Source organism: Cyprinus carpio, chromosome A22, assembly GCF_018340385.1.
Source record: "Cyprinus carpio isolate SPL01 chromosome A22, ASM1834038v1, whole genome shotgun sequence".
Lineage (NCBI taxonomy): Eukaryota > Metazoa > Chordata > Actinopteri > Cypriniformes > Cyprinidae > Cyprinus > Cyprinus carpio.
In genome coordinates, this window is record NC_056593.1 from 2,540,824 (window position 1) to 2,555,313 (window position 14,490).

General features: G+C 36.3%; 1 pseudogene; it reads left to right on the forward strand.

Annotated features, from left to right (window-relative positions):
- The first annotated feature begins 8,796 nt into the window (after positions 1-8,796).
- LOC122134950 overlaps positions 8,797-14,490 on the forward strand; it is a 28,575-nt pseudogene continuing 22,881 nt past the window's right edge.

The following is a 14,490-nucleotide window of genomic DNA, read 5'->3' on the forward strand; positions in this document are numbered from 1 at the left end:
TTAAAATAACTGCTGATCTATTTTAATTACTTTTAAAATGTAAGTTTATTTCTGTGATGTGCAGCTGAATTTTCAGGCATCATTACTCCAGTCTTAGGTGTCACATGATCTTCAGAAATCATTCTAACTGTGCTGATTGCTGCTGCAAGAACCTTTTTAAATTATTATTATTATCAATATTTAAAACAGCTGAGTAAATCTTTTTCAGGATTCTTAGATTAATAGAAAGATCCAAAGATCAGCATTATATCTGAAATAAAAAGCTTTTGTAGCATAATACACTATACACCATTCAAAAGATTAGAGTCAGTAAAAAAATTTTATATTTTTCCAGAAAAGAAATTATCAGAAAATTAATACTTTTATTTAGCAAGGATACTTTTAAATTGATCAAAAGTGAGATTAAAGAAATTAAAATAAAAAAAAGATTTCTATTTCAGATAAATGCTGTTCTTCTGAACTTCCTATTCATCAAAGAAACCTGAAAAAGTTCTACTCGGATGTTTTTTCACACTAATCATAATAATAAAAGTTTTTTGAGCAGCAAATAAGAATATCAACATGTTTTCTGAAGGATCATGTGACTGGAGTAATGATACTAAAAATGTGTAGGCTTTGAAATCAACAATAAAATTACATTTAAAATAGGCCTATATTTAAATACTAAAAATATTTAAAAATTGAAAAGTGATATTTTAAAATGTAAAGTGATATTTTAAAATGTTACTGTTTTGCTGTACTTTGGATCAAACTAACAATTTTACTGTACAAAAAACGTTTGATTAGGCAACTAGTTTTTTTTTCTCTAATTTTTAGCTTTTAATTGGCTTAGAAATAAGATAACTGCTGGAAACTAATCAATAATAATGATTTGTTAATGTTTATATACTACAAACACTTTTTTTCACATTATAAAGCAGAATAGTTTCTATACTGTAATAAATGCTAAATGTCAATTAGCACTGCATTGTTCATATGCTTTATTTTATTTTTTATTTTTAATTTTAAATTTTTTGATTTGATATTTTTGTTTAATTGTAAATCTAGTGCTTTGCACATGTTGTAGATCTTCTTCTTAAAGACGCAAACAGACAGTCAGGAAGTGCTTGTAATACCAAGTTTTAGACATTGTTCAAATAAGTACAAGCTAGAAAGAGAATGAATAAAATAAAGAGAGAAGACTTTTTTTATGATGAATGAAGTAAAGTAGCTTCGAAAGAGATGAGTTTTCAGCTGTGGCTTGAAAATTTGTCAGGGATTCGGCATTCCAGATAGAGGTGGGAAGATCATTCCACCTGCCAGGAATGGTGAACGGAGAATGTTCTGGAAAGTGATTTTGAGCCTCTCTGTGATGGTACCACAAGGCGTCTTTCACTAGTGGATCTCAGACTTCTGGAGGGGATGTAGATTCCGTAGTAGTGAGTGTTAGTAGACGGGTGCTGAGCCTGTGGCCGCTCTATATGCAAGCATCAATGTCTTGAACTTGATTCGAGCCACAACCGGTAGCCAGTGCAAGGAGATAAAGAGAGGTGTAACATAGGCTCTTTTGGGTTCATTGAAGACCAGTCGTATTGCATTCTGGAGACTTGAAAAACACCAATAAACCATATATTGTCGCAATCGTATGTTTAATGTCTTCATGTTTCCAAATGTTTCTGTTTTTCTGATATTGCTGTTTTCATACAGCTGGACGCTTTTTGTCCATTTTCTGGTTCGACTTTCTGCGCAAGAGCGCCCCTCCGGCATCGAGTATGAATGAAAACACACTGCATGAGGTGTTTAGTGCTCCGCGATGTTCATTCTCGCCTTATTCTGGGTCTGAATAAGATATCAGGTCACGTGCAGACTGTCAAGTCCCCTGCGTCCCCCGCGTCATCTACGCCCTGATTGGTATCAACAGTTGTACAACAATAATTTAAAACCGGACCTATTTAGATCTTACCAACCTTACTGTTTCAACATGGTGGACAGCTGCTGTGCGCCAGGATGCCAGAAAAGGCAGGGGAAAGCTAGGGTTGTATTAGCCGGGACGTCCCATATATTGGGCTTAAATTTATGTGTCCTGTACATGACCTCCCATGGCCCATTTCTTGCCCTCCCTGTCACACAGTATTCGTTAAGTAAATCATGGAAAATCCTGAACATTAGTTAACTGTTTGAGGAAGGCTGCAGAATCCTCTGCTGGCTGGTCGCTCCCGCTTCACAATTAAGCAATGCTCAAGCTAACGCCAATTTTTGTCCGTGTTTTTGATTCAGTAAATCAGTTTTTGGCAAATACAAACTGCGTGATTATTTTTCATGAGTCCAACATACTGCCGTGCAAGAAAACATGCAATCTACCCCGAGACGTGATCAATAAGGGAAGCCGTCTTTTATTGCAAAAATATTGCATTTACTTAAGTAAACTTCTTAACCTTGTCTTATTCGTAAAACACACAAAATGACCAATAAAAAAAGTGTCAATCACTAAAAGCAGCCCATATTAAATCTGTTATCTTTAATTAAAAAATTACGCATTTTCATGTATATATACACACATACATACTTACATATGCGATATGTAAAGCAAAGAGGAAATCATTTTATCGTATTCCTAAAAATGCGAACCAACACAAAATTTGGGATTAAACAGGTAAGATTTCATGACATTTATGATGTCTACTGTACTCAAGGTGATATAGCTAAACTGGCTACCTACAAGGACAGCTAAGGTTGATTACGTTAGCTAACAACATAAAAACATATTTGACTTACTCTTTGCATTCAAATACACGCAATAGGCTTAAGCTTGCCGCAGAGCACCGGCAAAAGTAATTACAATAAATATATCAGTGGAAAACAGAACGGAGATATTTGAATTATTTACTATTAAATAGTGTTTTTCTGAGTTTGGTGGTGGCAAGGATGAAGTTTCCTATCCTGACTCTCTCCATCTCATAGACGCGCCTTTAGAGAGAAGTGCATCTTTACGGATTATTAATATAATGAAAGAGTTTTTGTTTTTGATTGGTTTTATTTAGTTAAGTGTTAATTTAATGCTTTCTTTAGATATATTAATCATGTCTGTGTGGCATGTAATTTGCTGAGTTTTTGGTTAATTTTTGTGAAGCGCTTCTGTTCAAGACGAGACAGCAGAAAGCGCATCATTTTTTTTTTTCTTTAGTTTATAAAAGCACATTGTTTTTGTTGATATTGGTAGTGCACACAAAAAAGTTAGAACCTTTTACAGTTACGAATGGTGTATTACTCGAGTCTTAACCTTGATGAGCAAAAATAAAGGTTTCGTCACACGTATTTTAAGTTTCTTGTGTATTTAATGATGAGAAAAATTTATTTGACACGCTTGTACAGTGGTGTAATGTGAAGGTGTTCACGCCTCCATGTCCTTCGTCAAGATTAAATGTTTAAACATTGTTATATGCTTGAACTGTTTTTTTATTCATTTTATTTTAGGCAAGTCATGATGATTTTTAGAAGGCTAAATTAATCAAAACATGCTCACTCACCACTGGCCGCTTGGTCATTACTTTAAAAAACAAAAACTTATATTTAAAGAATAAACAAAAACCAAACGTTTTTCTAAATTATCTTAATAAAAAAACAAAACAAAATATAATCACTTTGCCATTACATACAAACCAAAACATTTTAATAGCTGAAACAGTAGTATAAACTGTTATGTGAGAAGGGGGAAAAATATGCTTCATGTGAAGATCGCCTGTCCAATTCACCCAACAGTTAGTACAAACCACATTTTTATTTGCGGGTTTATTAAAATATACAACGAATTTCCACTTTATTCAGATTAACTTGCTAAAGTGGGAAAAAATGAAAACAGCCTATGGACAAGTTAAGTTAATCTACTAAAATAACAAGATAATACAAATAAAAAGAGAAAATATAAAATTATTAAATTTTTATATTTTAATTCATAGCTCAGACAAAATCATGTTTTGCCCCCCGCCCCCAAACTCTGCCTATGGTTTTTGACCACCTGATTGTAAACCAACGGAAAAGGAACATGTCCTGAATACAGCGACGCACTTCAACATTAAGTTTCTGTGCTCGTCCATTAAAGGAAACCAGAGGAAACACACAGCAGTTTTTTTGTCTCCATCTGACTATTTTGGTATCTTTTTGCGACTCTGAGCAGAGTTCAACAAGCGGAAAACCGACAAATTATTATAGGCTATAGTTGGATTGTTCACTACCTTCTCTCCGATGAACATGTCAGGACTGTTAAAGCGCACTCACTCTCCCTAATTATTCAAGGTAAGACAAATATGATGTTGAAATAGTGAAAGGAATCACAAATTGTTTCCGGTTATAAAATACCTAGTTTCTCTTTTACTTTTAATATTTAATAGATAAACTGATAGAAGTATCCTTCAGGCAGGGCTGTGCATAGGAGGAATGGCCCGGTGGCTAGAGCCACTGCCCCTCTGCCCTCATCGGCTGAGGTGCCCCTCTCATCAATTCCCCCATTATCCCCAGCTCAAAGCTGTCTGTTACGCTCTGCTAAAGAGCTGCTGATTCTGCTAATCCGCTCCGTGTTTCCCGCCCCTCGGCAGCATCACTCTCAATCTGTGTGCAATCTCTCAATCTCTGAAAGTGGGACAGTCCCCGAAGCCTCATTCATTGCCAGGTAGATGTATTACGATCCACATTAATCAGTGGTTGATCCACTGAACTTAGTAATTAGTTGGTAGTTTGTTTTTTGTTTTTGTCGGTAATGACTGGGCCTTCTAAAAGTGCTGCACAAAATATCCATGTTCTTAGAATTAGAATGTCTAATCAAATTATTGTACCTGACCAGGATCTAATATAGATAACACCAAATTTGCTGTTGTTGGCACAATTTGTAGAAAAAAAAAAAAGCCTTCACAAAAAAAGAAGATAGAAAGAGAAAGAGCGAAGGGATGCTGCTAAAGACAGTTCAACATTACAACATGAATACAAAGATACAGCAGGTAAATCATCATATAGAATATTTAGTAGTTTGTCACACTTTAATTCTGTAATTAAGTATATTTCCCATTATAATCACTTGTCTTAATACTAGTAATCTATAACACATCATATTTGATTACAACCAAATTTAATAGTAGGCCTATAAATAGTTTTAAATATATAGTATCAAAATATTAATGGTCCTATGAAAAATGTGTTCTAAATTAGTCATTTATTAGTATATTATATTAATTGTCTTATGAATGTTGTGTTGAGTGGGGTAAGAATAGCCAATTTTTACTATTGTGGTCCTCAAGATAAGAGAAAATGATGCAGAAGTACAATGAAAGTATCTATCCTATCCAGATGAAAGTATTCCTATCATTTTAAATGAGAATCAGAATGTATCTATGACAAAGGTTTCCAGATGAAAGTATTCCTATAAAAAAAGTTTGCCCCGTGTTTGGGGTAAGTTGACCCGAGTCGAGTCAGTGAGAAAGATGCACCATCTGACCAAATCTGATTCAAATCCATGTGAATAAATAATAATTTAAAAACAAACTGAATAATTTTCCCTTTTACAGAAAGTCATATTTCTTTTCTTAAAGTTAACTTTAACAACATAAAACCAACCAAATGATGTTTAAATTTCAATACACAATATGTTGAACACCGAAGTTGTAGCCTTCCTAAAACCAGACTTAACAGAGTGTTTGTTGGCCATTAGTGACTATGGGTGGAAAAATATTTTTTATTTATTTATTTTTATTTTTTTCATAGCAATATCTGGCCAACACTGCCAGAACTTAAACTGATAGTAATCAAAAGAGCCCACAGACATGGTTATTGCTGACAGGATATCACATTCGGTAAAAAACACACATTGTGATATTATCTGTCAGAAACGTTATCAACGCTATCAGAACAGTAAGCATATAAACACTAGTGCAGAGATCTGAGAACAAGTATGTTATGTCTGTGCTATTTTCATATTGTAGTTTAAATTTTCACAAAGTCGTGGCCAACAGCATTCATAAGGGCACTAGACAAAGTTATCATATATAGCAATGGTTATTTGATGAAAACTATAAAAGTAATAGGCCTATGTATTGCTGAATGAATAATAATAAACAACTGATAAAATTATATACCTCTAAACATAAAAGTAATGGTGCAATGTGATATAAATTAACAATGCTCATTCCTCTAAAACAGAGAACATATTTCACAAACATCTACATATCTGTCCTCTTTTAAAGTGTTTAGGTATATAATGAGTGGGTTATTATAGCACAATTCCCACCCAGACCACACTCATTTCCAAACCCTGGCTACGGCCGTGGTACATTCCATTGCCCCAGTGTGTTTCTCTCCATTTCACATTCTGGCAGAAATGATGGGTGGCTCCAAAATACATGGTCACATGACAGTAAAGTGTGTACAGATGCCAAGATGCTGGGGGTGGGGTCAATTTACCCAACCTGCGTCTCTGTGTTTCCTGCTGATATAAAACAACCCAATCACACCCAAAATCACCAGAGATCCAACAGCAGCAGCAGCAGAGATATTGATATTGATAGTGAAAAAGGAGGATGTAAAATAGGAGGTGAAGGAGTCCTGTGGGTCTGCTGTTGTAACAGTTAAAGACAGACAGTCATTAGTGGTGAATGAATATATCAGTCTGATCTACAACAAAAGACAGACATCAGCTCAGTAAATAACCACATATATCAGCACTGACAGACCTAGAGAAGATTGACAGAGTTGACTGATCTCCAGATGTTGAGTCTGGTTGCTGATGGGATTGTTGAACTCTTCAGAACTGGTTCCGTACTAAAATGACAGATGAGCTGATGAGAGACTGATCTGTAGTAAAGTCACGAGAAACTCTACTGTCAGCTAATATAACTGCACAACTAGAAGTGTTAAACCGTGTCCTCCGGCTCTTTTTTTGCTGATTTCACAACATGTTAATTTTGTAACTTTTAGCTCCAGTAGACCACATCTTCCCTCTTCTGTTCAGTGTTGTCCTTTTCAACAGAAATAAAACTGAATCCTAACATGATCAGAAGACTGGAGAAGTTGCGAGTGTCCTTAAAGCAGTTGTTTTGATCTGCTCATGAGAACCTGAGAGTGTTTGGCTCTGCTCTCATCCTCTAACTGTCTTCAGCTCGTTTCTTCTTCTTCTTCAGTTCTTATCAAATGTCTCAGTTGTTTCTCCTCTCAGACTGATTTCAGAGTTTCTAATGGCTTTATGGAGCAGGAACAGATCCACCTGCTGTATCTGTGTGTAGAAAAGTGTTCTTCAATATACAATAAGATTTCAGAAGTTCATAATGAGATCTCTGGTGTTTGATTGTAGACTTTGCTTGGCAAATCTTAGCATAATAACTTTAAAAACCCCGTCTCTAATAAAACAAAACATCTGAGCGCCTCCTGGTGGATGAACAGTCCAAAGAAACGTATTCATTGATGATAATATTCATTCATTTCATCAGACCAGTCACACTGTTATGGGCAAACAAACTTATTAAGCCTTTGTTTTTTTTTTTTTTTTTTTTTTTTTTTTTTTTTTTTTTTTTTTTTTTTTATAATCTTATATAATTCATACTATTGTATGTATAAATTTATAGCATTTTTGTATTTTGTAAAAATAAATAAAAAAATAAAACTATATATATATATATATATATATATATATATATATATATATATATATATATATATATACTGTATATGACTCTATTAAGCAAAACAGAAACAATAAATAAGAACAGTAATAATGTTTTTTTAAAGTCCCCATGAAATCAGAATGGCAGTTCTTTAGCTTTTAGTATGAAAATGTTAGCCTTAAGTTATAAACTAATGACATGGTTTTCACATTGCAATATATCTGCAGGGGTCACTTTATTAAAAGTCAATTTCAGGGTCAGGTCCCAAGCCATGAAACACATACTGTAGTTTGGGAAGAATGATAATATTGCATGTCAGTATTAATTATACTCATTATACTCTTGTGAATTCATATGCCACCAATAATAGACAACTTAATTATATAATTTTCAGAAACAAATTAAAAAATAAATTGAAATAAATTAAAAATAAATTTACATTGGCAAAATATAATTGATCTAAATCCTCAGGGAAGATTATTTTAAAGAAGATAATACACGTTTATTAATTTACATTTATTATCATTTTCCAAAAATGCAATGTTATGATTCCATAAGAAAAAAATAGACAGTGCATTAATAACAATAGTAAACAGAGTAAGCAAATGAATAGTAAAAAAAAAAAAATTAAAAAAAACTCAGAATAAAGTAATGAGCTTGAAAATAATGTATAGTTACAAATGATGTAAAGCTCTGTATGTTGCGCTTTATTGAAAATTAAAATAAAATACATAAATAAAAATAAAATACATAAAGTTAGTATTCCTCTAGTGGGCGCTCGGCATAATGTAATAAAGCATGAAAAAAACTTTATTCACAAGGGCAGGCAGACATAAATAATTAAAGCGTTCTTTAATAATCTAGAGCATTTATCATTCAGCATAACAATATACTCACACTAAAATTACATTATATTTGAAACAGTAAGTGTGAAAAACTAGATGTGACAGTGGACCTCAAGATCACCTGTGCAGTGTATATATACTGTATGATACAAGGTGTGCAAAGGGCCCTGTTTAATTTAAATTGTTTCATTATAATTGTTCTATCACATTCGATTTATTCTAGTTATTGCATCAACTGAGTAGGCCTGGTTACACAGAGTCTGGCAAGTTCAGAGAGATTAATAAGAGATCAGATGCAAGCAATGATAGAAAGATGAAGATAAGGTGCAATGGCTGTTATAAACTATCGAAGTGAGTTTGATTGAAGCCTTCGAGAGAGGGATTGGTCATAAGCATACAGATTGTAAGCAAACTGAAGTTTTCCACGCGGATGATCGGCCAATGCTGTGAGATTGCTACAGAGTTCGTTGGGATTACCTGTTGAGTTTTTCATGTGCGTCATTAACGATTGTAAGTGTTGTTTATTTGTTATTCATCTTAATATTGTGACCTGATATGTTATCAGATGTATTATTGACATATTTCTTCAGTTATGAAAGAAATTCTGCAATATTCTGTGTATATTCTATCTTTGTGGGTTCTCACGTTTAGCCACGTGAAGCTATAATGACTCAGCACCTGTTACGCCGATCGCCTTGGAAACTAATTTCATTTATTTTCTTTATTATAGAACCACACACACACACACACACACATATCACGAATCTCACGAATTATACAAGCATTGTCAGTACTTCACACATCCAGTGTGTCACCACACAGAGAAGGACACCTATCCACCACATCTGCCTGTTCAAGTCTCTGTGTGAGGATTACAACGAGTCCAGTCATCTGTTTTGCAACTATCCCTCCTTTCAAGTAGACGTTTCCATGAAACTATTGGGACTTATTAGAGCTGAGAACTACCTCACTGCACAATCTAAGTATCTCTGTATCTTCGAATCCTGTCTGTGCATACTGTTCTTTATTTTGATTGTTTATTGTTGCGCAGGCCTGCAGTTTGTTTTATTTATACAAATGTGTATTTACAAATGTGAATAATTAGTACATTCTATTGTGAAAATACATTGAGTGAATCCTAATATATGACTCTGGCCTTTTACTCCTCTCTTGGTCACTGGACATTAATTAGGTATTCAGCCTTCTAAAGTGATTGGTATCGCAATAGCAATCAGTGCATCATACAGTCGCTAATACACAAGGGACTGTATGTGTATCCCTTTACAGCTTTTATCATTTGTGAGAAATATGCCATCTGCGCTGACTGAGGTGGTCTGTATCTCTCCTGTGCTTTCAGTTTATTATTACATCTCTGTGTTCAATTTTTATTTCTGTACCACTTTATACCCCCACTGACGTGCGCACACACATACACACTCATGTACTCGTTGAATGGGTTCTGTCAGGGTTGTGGTGGATGATGAATGCTTTTTGCAGAAAGCGAGCTGAATGTTTTTTTTTTTTCATATTTATTTTCACACGCTTGCACGCACACATTCACATCTAGATTTACACCCTCTCACACTCCGGATGAGATCAGAAACATAGGCCTACTTGCTGTTTTGTTGTAACCTCATTTATCATTTCTTATTTTTTGCCATCCCTGAACTTCTAGACTGTTCTGGTACGTGCTGAATTTCTCTCTGGCGCGTTCAGCGAGGGGTGGTCGCGGGTCACCTGAATTTAGCCGGACCAAAGTGAAGGTCATTTCCTGTTCTCAGGGCCTTTTCTCGTTTTCTTTCCAGGGTCATTGGCTCAGCGCGTGAGCGTGGAGCCAGAAGTCATGTCATATCCTGGTCAGACCAGTGACACTGCGATGCCAGTTTCCGAACCCAGGCGAAAACCTGCTCACTCAGGTCTGAAATCAACTGTTTCCTGCCAGTCTGAAGCAGAGCTGTGAAACCCAACGAATAAGAGTTTGTAGAAAGAACTTGTTCACTGGGGTTGAAGTAAGAACTTTCTGAAAGCATTTGATGTGCTGTAAGCATCAGTTGGTCATCATCTGAATTGATTTTGGATTTGTTTTTGTTGGCATGCAGGTGTCATGGATCTTTGAACCGACTGATGCAGAGCGAACCAACATTGCAGTTTTCCATCCAAGTTTTGGAGTAATTTACCCAGCAAAGTCCCCTTTATCAGGACGTGTCAGTTTTGTAACAGATCCGCCCTCTTTGGAGAACCCATCCATTAAGATCAGAGAAGTGAGATGACCGATGAGGGCCGATATATCTGTGAATATAACACCTACCCTTCTGGCAATGAACAGGGAGTCACTTCGCTGGTCATGCTGGGTGAGTATGAGTATGTGTTTTGTGTGGGCAGGAGGAAAAGAAACATCAACAACTGCAATGACTAATCAATAAAATCATTTAAAAAATGATCATAAACTTAATTTCATGAGTTGATTATGTATTTACGTGTATACCATTAGCAAAATGCTTGGTGTGCATTCATCAAATTATAAATATATCATTAATATTATTTAGTTTGCATATTGTGTTGTTGAAGATATTTTTTTCTAAAATAAAATAGGGGGAAATTTAGCTTTATTTAATATATATATATATATATATATATATATATATATATATATATATATATATATATATATATATATATATTAAATAAAGCTAAATTTCCCCCTATTTTATTTTAGAAAAAATATCTTCAACAAACAATATGCAAACTAAATAATATATATATATATATATATATATTTTACAAAAAAATAAAAAAAATTGACAGATCAGTTTTTCAATAAAAACAGGGGGAAATTGTATTTTTTTTTATATCCAATTATGATTATTTGAAATATATACATTTCCCCCCAATAAAATGCAAGGGAAAATAGATTTTGTTAATCCAATTTATCAAAAAAAAACAAAAAAAACAAAAAAAAAACTAATTCAACAATCAGGAGGAGCATTAGGCATTTTTAATCTGATTATTTGCAGTACTAATTGATAGAGAGCATCATCAAAAATACTAGGGGAAATGTCTCTTTTTTACAATCAAATAATCAAAATTGTTAAAAAAAAAAAATAACTGACAACTTTTGTTGGGTGGGGGAGAGGACTGTAACGACAAGTGACAGCTTGGATCGATTATATTTTATATTTGTCAGTTTGCAGCCTTAGTCTGAGTATGTGTGTGTAAGCATACTCGCTCTCATGTCTGTGTCCGTTTTGTAGGCTTAAACAGGATTTATAAATGGTATTGTCAGATCAGTTGTGCTGGTGTTAATGTGTGTGAAATGTGGCAGTAACCTTGTGGCAGTAATCCTCTCTCTCCCTGCTATTGATCTGCCTGCTTACCATGCTGAGAGGTCATCACTTCCCTGTCGTTCCCCGTCTGTCACGGTTCAGGGTGTTTCATCGGCTTCCCTGTTGTCTGTGTCCTGTCATTTTCTGCAGCTCGTGACCTGGGCAATCAGCGCTGATACTTCAGCGATGGTGTGTGCAGATCACGAGCTGATTGTCCTCACCTGTTGCTCGTTCCCGTTCTCCCTTTTATTCTCTGCTGTGTCTGTCCCTTGTTGTCAGTAGATTTCGTGTTGTCATTGTTATTGGGCTGTGTGTCTGTTTCCTCGCCTTTTTCCGCTGTTGTGGCTCAGGACGTCTAGACAAGGAGTTTTTTCGTTGGCCGTGTGCCCGAGATCCTCTGTCTCGTCCCTTTTTATCAGTAGGTTTTTTGTTGTGATTTGGTGTTATCATTTTGTGTCCGCAGGTGTCTGTAGGGACGGCTCTGGAGTTGTTACACCAGGTTTTCAGTTTGTGTGTGTGTGTCACCACACATTGGATTATTTTTTGGATTTTTTTGTTGTACCTAATAAACTGTTGCACGAATCCTCTGCGTTTGAGTTCTCTCTCTTCGAGTTCCTGACACCGTCTCCCCTGCTTTTCTCCTTTCCCTCTCTTTGATGTCTTTCTTGGAGCAAAACGTGAGTACAATCTGAGTGCTGTGATCTTCCCGTCTCCTCTTCCTCCCCTCCTCCCCTCATCTTCCCTTACCCTCCTTCACATTATAGCATCAAAATAAGGTCATACTCTCTCTCTTTCCCACAGCTAAACCGAAGAACTTAGCTACATCTGTCACCGTTAACACCGGCAAAACCCCAGTCAATCGTGGCGCGCTGTGAATCTTCCAATGGCCGTCCGGGCAGCGACTATTTCTTGGGTCCACGGAGCTTAGCGGGGAAACGTCACAAACACCGATTGAGACAGAAAATCCAGATAATACAATCACCGTCCAGAGTGCCTACATGCTGGTTCCGCAGCCGTCGGATAATGGCAAAGACATCAGCTGCATGGTGTCACACAGTACCATGACCCGACCCGAGACCTTCCCGATGAAACTTGTTGTTGAATGTAAGATTTTTGCTTTAAGAGAGTCATGCCTCTATTGTTCCAGGCCAGTAATGCCAGACATTAGTAAAGGCCATCAAGCAAATTACCCTGAGGCTTTACAGTGGTAAAACAAGGTTAAATCATTCTTAAAGGCTAGTTGTTAGATCCTTTGATTTACTCTGTCTTTTTCTCTCTGTCAGATCCTCCCCAGGTGAAGATCGTAGGGTACGATAACAACTGGTACAGGGGTCGGACAAGTGCATATTTGACTTGTCAGGCAGATGGAAACCCTGTCCCCACCACTGTCACCTGGAAAACGTGAGCATTTCTTTTCCCTTTCAGTTCTGAATAGTCTCTCCCTTAAGCGGGGTTTACACTGTAGATTTTTAGGCCGCATTTTACTCTCTTTCAAAGATTGTAAAAGACTTAATAGGGCAAAATGTCCAGTCTTTGATTGTTTTATGCAGGGCTGTCCAATTCTTCTCCTTGAGGCCCCCTTTCCTGCATAGTTTAGCTTCAGAACAACTGCCGGCAAGTTTCTTGTGTGTTCCTGAAGACCTTTATTAACTGGTTCAGGTGTGTTCACCGTTGACCAATCCTGCTCCAAAAGAGCTGTCTTCCAGCCAAGTTTAGCTCCAATCCTAATGAAACACACCTGAACCAGCTAATCTAAGTCTTCAGGATTACTAGAAGCTTCCAGGCAAGTGTGTTGGGGCAGACTGAAGTTAAACTCTTGAAAACATTGGCCCTCTAGCAGCAGGATTGGACACCGCTGGCCTATGCAAAGAATCTTGGTTTCCAACAAAGTTTTGGCAGTGTCAAGAATTTTACAAAACTGTCGTGCAGTTTGAGGAGTCTTGTGAAATTCAACTGGATGACTGGGACCAAAGTCTTGGCTTGGCCCACTTGAGATCATCTTGTACAGTCTGACAACAACAACAAATGTAAACACTAAAAAATCGTACAGTGTGCACCGGGCTTAAGATAATGCCCACAAACCACCTATTCCATTCCTGAACCCTCTGATGCATATTGCACACAAAATTGGGAAAGCATGTTTTCAATCTGGCACCCCTCTGTTCTGAATGGCTGGCTTTGACACAAATTCTGGGAGACATGTTTGTGCAGGTTTTTTTTCAGCATCAGGATGTTATTGTCGTATTAACAATACAGATAAACCCACCTTTAAAAAGGGCATGTAAAAAACATAACAAAAGATCAGTCAGACCTTAGTGGGCAGTTCTTGGGCCAGAATAAGCTGTGGACCAGACTTAATGCTGATAGTCAATAGGTCTTTTAAGCTTCAATTCTATCAGAAACGGTGTGCTAATATTGTCTGGACTTTGTTCCTCAGTTTGTCTGGACTGATGCCTAAAACGGTGCAGGTGCAGGAAAATCGGCTTGTTGTGCAGAAGGTGGATGACACCATCAACACCACCTTCATCTGTGAGGTCAGAAACAGTTTGGGATACGGCAGAGATCAGATCTCCGTCTTCGTGAGGGGTGAGTCTGTCTGTATATTATTTGATAACAGGTTCCTCACACATTTCCACTGGGGTGAGTGTGAGGTGGCGACATTGGCAGTAGTTGGAAAAAATGAGACCTAATTTCAGACAA